Here is a 6,000-nt window from a genome sequence, read left to right on the forward strand (position 1 = left end):
CTGAGTGAAAATGAGCTTTGTGAAGGTAATCAATCACTGGCCACCACATGGGCTCCCTCAGTATAACATTAAGGGTAAAACTCATCACTTTGAACAGCATCAACGCAGCCTTGTGTAACACCAATTCTCACTCACCCACTTCTGTAGAGGAGATGAAAGAGGGATCTTTTTACTCAAGATGCTCTGGCTTTGCATTTCACCACTCCCAGTGCAAGTAATGACTTGCTGGACAGCCACTGGACTGGCCAGGCAAGGGCTTTCTGTGCTGCAGGGTGGCATGGGGCCATGGTAGCTCTGCACATTGACTGGGAAGTCAGATAAATTATAACTGCCAGCATCAAAGCTGTAAAAATGATAAAAATAAATACCATAGTATTACAGAGAATGCCTTCCTTTGCAGCTGCTGTTAGGTAGTAGGCAGTCAATTCATAGAATAAGAAATTATTTCAGAACATATTGCATTATACCAGAATGCTGTTTCACCCCCCAAAAAACCCCTACCTGAGTGCCCCCAGAGGATGTTTTAAGTGAGGGATACTCTCAGAGATGGTGGTGTCCATTGTGTTAGACTCTGCACATTAAACACTTGGCAACCCAGAGATGAAAGGTGGGAAAGGACCATGTTTGTGGGCAGAGAAGGTTTTTTGTTTGGCAGCACCTGAGAGCAGAGCTAAGCTGGTTCAAGGCATTTCAGGCTGGGTTTGTTTTCTCTGCTTGTATGTATGTGAAGATGCCCAGGTGATTTCCATGGCACAGGCTTTGCAGGCATGCAGTTGCTGCATCCTGTCACTGGAGACTAAGAAGCAGTGGCAGGTCATCACAGAGAGAATTAGCTCATGTATTTTGACAGGTGAAGTTAAATAAAATGAAATAATTTGACAGGAAGTGAAGCAAAAATTCAACAAAGGGATAGACTTGCATGAATATCACATTACCAGATGGGGGAAAAATGAGGATGAGAAATGTATATACAAATAAATAAATACAGATTTTTTTCATAAATCTGTTTGAACCTCAGCAGTTTGACTAGCTCAGAGTTCCCTGTCTCTTGGCCTGTTTGGGTAAGGCAGTGCTGCTATCACAGTAAGTGCTTTCACTTCCAAAGCACAGTAAAGGGAATGCAGGATCTCTTGCCAAAATCTCTTTCAAAACTGAGTGCGAAGTAACAAAGTAAGAAAGTCCACTTGAGTTTGGAGAGAGTCTAAAATAGGAGCTCTAGGAATTCGAGGCTGCTCTATTAGTCTCATTTCAGGCCCATGGGCTGCACAGGTTTGTGGCCAAGTAATTGTTGATTGTGGCTGCTATTCCCACAGGGAAGAAAGAGAAATGCTATATGGGGCACAAAAGCAACAATGGATTTCTGACAATATAGTCTTTTCCACTGTGATCACAGGCAGCTTTCTGCTCTAAGGAAACAAGGACAACTTTGCCACCAGTATTATCAAGTGACTGGGACTGTCTTCATCGTGTGCTGCTGGTAAAAAACATAGACCAGCAAGGGAGAAAATGCATCCAAAATTACAGCAAACAAATGCATTAGAAGAGGAAAAAAATGATAAACTACACAGGTGGCATGAAAGCAACAGTGGTGTTTTCTAAGTATAGATGCTGAGGACATAAAATGGGAAAAGGCAGCACAGCTGCCCAGGTCCCAGCAGTGAGCCCAGCCTGTTTCTGAGGACCACTGCAGCGATGCTCAGAAGCAGCACAGCGATGTGTGGCACTACCCAGCCTGATCAGGATGTGCCAGCCTGCAGCCAAACATCCTGCCTTTTAGTGGTACATGTCCCCTGGCTGCACACAGCAGGCACGGGCCATCTGTGTGGGAGCAGGATCCCCTCCTGTGCCGGGGCCTGCCGGACACGGGCTGGCACAGGCAGCCCCAGGGTTATGGCACCAGAGGCCACTGGGAGATGTGGCTGGGATGGCCTGATACCCAGAGCCCTGGGAGGGGGCCTGGAGAAGCACAGTCTCCTGTGTCATGGCACTGAGACCTACAGGGGACGGGCTCTCCAGGATGAGAGCAAATGGGAAGGGCACGTGTCACTCAGGCAGCTGAGGAGATCGTGGGAAACGAAGAGACAGTTTAATACAACGTGTGTTTAGACAGGTAAAATTGTGGTTTGGAGACCTAAGCAGAGACTTATAATGTTCATAGGTTTGTTTTCTTTAAGAGAGTGGTTCTTTTAATCTGTTTTGTTCTGAAGATATTGTGTGTTTAAGCACTTTGTTGTTATTCCTGCTGTTTAGACTTCGTTTTGGATGTGTAGGAAAAATCTGCTAGTTATCTACTTTACTTGGATGAACTGTTATCTGATGCTAACATGAAATGTAGGCAGAGTCCTGCAGGAGTCATCCTTTGCTCTAAGTGTGCAGTCTTATTAATCACTTTAAAATGTTTCATGGCTCTCAGAGTTGTCAAGATCTCTCTCAAATCTGAACCAAGTGTGAAGCAACAAGGTAAGAAGGTGCACTTGATTTTAGAGACTCTAAAATAAGAGCTCTAGGAATGGCAAGCTGCTCCATCACTCTCATTTCAGACCCATGGACTCCACAGGTTGTGGCCAAGAAACTGCCAAAATCCAACAGTTGACTAAATTTATACCTGTGTGTGCTATCAAATTTCAGCTATTGCTGGCCAGATTGTGTAGGAATGCAGAGATGGGAAAGGGGGTAAATTCTGTCAGCAAGGGTAAACTAACAGCAGACATGATTTTAAAAATAACATCACCATGAATTTGCCTGACACAAGCCTCAGTCCCACCCTGATGCAGAAACACTGAATAGCTTCAGGGAAATAAATAACCAACTGCCCTGAAACCTGTTCAGCATGAAAGGATTTTGCTCTTCTTCCCTGCACACATGGACATTTTAAAAAAGGACAATTACAAGATAAAATATTACAAAAATAACCACTTTCAGGATCTGTTGTCACAGCTTGATTCAGCTGTGAGTGAAGTACCCTTGGTATTATTTCTGTGTTCAAATGCTTGAGAATTTATCAGAGATATTGATGTGGAATGCTTATGAGTCAGGTGGAAGATCCTACTTAGCCTCAAATTTCAGGCCAATGGTTTTTGCAAACGTGTTGAAATCCAGCCAGGCCAGGCCTTGTTCCTGACAAGGATCTATCCAGATATTACCTCAATACATGGATTGGTAACCTAGAAAAGTGAACAGCATAGGAATTTCAGATTTAACCTACTGTCTGTTTTGTCATTTAAGGATCATTTTGCACTGTGTCCATGCATTTGAGCAGAAAATTAATGGTTAACTTTGCAGCCACTCTTGTAAATAGACCTTTTTTCCTTTTTTTTTTTTCACAATCATAGATCTTGCAGAGAAATGAAAAGCAAGAAAATAAAGATGTATTAGGTCCACATGTTCAGGTATTCTAGGTGGGCTTCTGCTGTGTGGGAGCCATAGAAGCACAGAGAGTTTTCCTCATCACCAGCAGAGCTATTCAGCCGGAAGCAAGGCAGATTTCACACCAGTTTTTGCCTAAGACTGCTGGTACCTCCAGCTGAGATCTGCTGGAGGGTGCTGGCTTAATTATAAAGTATCTCCCCTACAGCTGCAGAACACTAATCCTGATTCACCAGAATCCAGAGTGCCTTTGTTTGATTATAGAAACTAGCTTTTGAAACTTTTGGAATCAATCTAAGCCGTGCAATGGATATAGAGCAGTCATGGGATACATTGCATGCTCTTAAGGTGCCTAGCCAGGACACCTACTCTTTTTGACATTTTCTACAAGCCAGGGTCACAGTGGCTTCATTGCAGCTCTATGGTGCTATTTCAGCAGGACATGAGGTCTTATCACGTACATTCTGTCAATCAGAAAGTGATTTTTCTTCCAAGGGAAGAACTTCGTGTGGCAACAGTCCCTTGGGACACTCCTCCCAGCAGAATCATGTCACCACAGATGCACTTGTGTGCCTCGATGCATTGATCCTTTTCTGGAGCTGAAGCTTCTCCTCAACCAGTGGCTCCTGGGCAGGCTGGGCTGGGCCCCTGGTGAAGAGTGGAAGGCAGGTTGTACTCTGTGCTAGCCAGGAGCCAGCTCTTCCTTCCCCAGCAGTGAAATAGGGCCCATCTCTCACTCAGCAAGCATTCCAGTTTTGTAGGAATTGTAAGGTCTGTGGCCCTGAAAGTGTATTTCAACATTTGGGAAAGACTTAAGGCTAAATTAGGCAGCACAGTGAAAGGATTTAGTTTTTCCAGAAATTCCTGTGACTTCTGTAACATTTCTACCTTTACTCCTTAGACTAAAATAGCTTTTTTAAGTTGAGGAACTCCTTGAGGGTTGAATGTGACAGAAAAAAGAACTTTCTTTTTTTTTTTTTTTTCAGAAGTTTTTCAGGATTTTTCCTTGGTCTGTACAGTAAGTATTTAAAAAATCATTGAAATATATTTTTTGTTTAATGTGCTATAGATTTGTCACAACCCTAATTAAAATCTGAAGCCACTGCTTTTATATTATTTATAAAACTTCTTAGAACACAGTATCATAAATGAAACTGATTTGATCTTAAAGCTCCAGAGATCAAGCCCAGGGCAATGGGGCCGTGATTTATTTGGAAATTTTGAATGAAAACAGAGGATATATGTTTATTATTTTAAAAAATAATTCTAGCTCTCCCATAATCTTAGGCACTAAGGCCATTAAAAAGGAGAATGAATTTTGGTATGCAAGTAGCAGATAATGTTTTGCAAAACTACTCTGGTGTTATATTAAAAGCTTAAAATCTGTTCACCAGAATTGCTCACATTATAATTTTCAAACTTATGAAAGCTACAAGAAACTTCAACCCAAGGTAGGAGAACCCTCTTTTGGAAACCTCAGGCCTGGCTTGTATTTGTGTAAAAACCCTTTCACAGCACACTGTAATATAAAGTGTTTTTAAGTTTATCTAGTACAACCACAAGGTTGATAGCGTCTCTCCACTCATCTGCATTTAGGGATGACTGTGGTTTTAATGAAACAGAATATTCCAAATACTAATGGATCTTAAATTGCTTATTCTTACCAAGAGGTACTCCAAATAGCACATTTACCTCAAGTATGTGATATAAAGTGATGAGTTAATTCATGTACTTGTGTCAATTGCTTCAAGATACTGAGAATTAGCTGCATTAGTGATATGCTGCTTTTTTTTTCCTCCTTGTGCTTTACATATGAACAGGAAAGTGCATAGAAATGGAGATCAATTTAAGCTGGGCTGTGCAAAGAGGGGAGAAATCTGGTGATGGTCCTACAAATGTCACTGACAAGGTCAGTAAATTCTTTCTTTTTGCATTTTCTTGCTATTCCTTGTACTTAGGCTTGACATAGTTAGGATTTTTGAAGTAGTCTGTGGCAGGGAAATTTCTGATTGCAGTGAATTAGCCAAGAAGAGTTTGTCTTCAGGAGAGCCACATCAAATGGAGCTTGAAAACCCCTCCTAGTGACCTGCACCAAAGCACAGCTCAAATCGCTCCAAGGACCTCTTCTCCACCTGGACTCCCAAACCCACCAGCATCATGTCTTGCAAAAGCAAGAAAAATGTGGGCACCAATGCACATCCCAGGCACATCAAACTTCCCTGGAGATCAAGGGCCAGAGCACAGTGCTATTCCCCAGCCTCAGGGTTCCTGTGAAGTAGAACAGAGCAACAGGTGGTGGCTGTTAATGTGCTGAATGTGGCTTCCCTCTGTGTCCGGCCATGGAAAACAAAGCCAGCCAGCGGATCCATGCCAAACACTTTGCAAGCATGGAGCTTACACAATTGGGCTCCACCCACATGCCTCACATGGGAATTTTCTCCCTCACCAGCTGGGTTAAGATCACAAGATGGAAAAAAAGGAGAAGGGGGGAAAAAAAAGAAAAAAGAGCTGGAGTTGTTTTCTTTCCATTGTGGCTCCTGAGCTGAAAGTTCCTTTGCAGCAGAATAATAGAATAAAGATGAGAGTGAACACTGCTGATGGCTCAAAATCTGGCACCAAAGTTTATTTTTCCTA

The 6,000-nt window shown here is 42.5% G+C and overlaps 1 long non-coding RNA gene across 1 annotated transcript in view; it reads left to right on the forward strand.

Moving 5' to 3' along the window:
* LOC118686903 (uncharacterized) overlaps nt 1-6,000 on the forward strand; it is a 256,076-nt gene that overhangs the window by 248,198 nt on the left and 1,878 nt on the right. Inside the window, exons 9-10 of the long non-coding RNA XR_004980268.2 lie at nt 4,353-4,384; nt 5,187-5,275. This is a non-coding gene — a long non-coding RNA (uncharacterized LOC118686903). The remainder of the gene's footprint in view (nt 1-4,352; nt 4,385-5,186; nt 5,276-6,000) is intronic.

The sequence above is a fragment of the Molothrus ater genome, chromosome 6 (genome assembly GCF_012460135.2).
Source record: "Molothrus ater isolate BHLD 08-10-18 breed brown headed cowbird chromosome 6, BPBGC_Mater_1.1, whole genome shotgun sequence".
Lineage (NCBI taxonomy): Eukaryota > Metazoa > Chordata > Aves > Passeriformes > Icteridae > Molothrus > Molothrus ater.